Genomic DNA, 265 nt, shown 5'->3' with positions numbered 1-265 from the left:
CCAGCTATCTAGCTCCTTCTCTGCCTCCCTGATGTTACGCAGTCTTCTCACGGCCTCCCGCAGCTCAGCCACCTGCTGCAGGAGGTCCTCGACCTGGGCACACCTTTTGCAGGCAGGTCTGTGCCTGTCCCTACCCCAGGAGAGAGGTCTAGGCAGTTCCTGCAGCCTCTCCCTTCAGCAGTTCCATCTTCGTGGAGACATCGGCCGCCGCTGGGGTAGATGGTACCGACCCCCAGCTGGAGCCCCGGCCTTTACCCTCAGAACA

The 265-nt window shown here is 61.9% G+C and overlaps 1 protein-coding gene across 1 annotated transcript in view; it reads right to left on the bottom strand.

Moving 5' to 3' along the window:
• The window catches only part of PPP4R1 (protein phosphatase 4, regulatory subunit 1), a 56,697-nt gene that overhangs the window by 18,850 nt on the left and 37,582 nt on the right, over positions 1–265 (bottom strand). The window lies entirely within an intron of this gene.

Source organism: Pygoscelis adeliae, unplaced genomic scaffold, assembly GCF_000699105.1.
Source record: "Pygoscelis adeliae isolate BGI_AS28 unplaced genomic scaffold, ASM69910v1 Scaffold42, whole genome shotgun sequence".
NCBI classification, from domain to species: domain Eukaryota; kingdom Metazoa; phylum Chordata; class Aves; order Sphenisciformes; family Spheniscidae; genus Pygoscelis; species Pygoscelis adeliae.
This window is presented reverse-complemented; position numbering and strand designations above follow the sequence as displayed.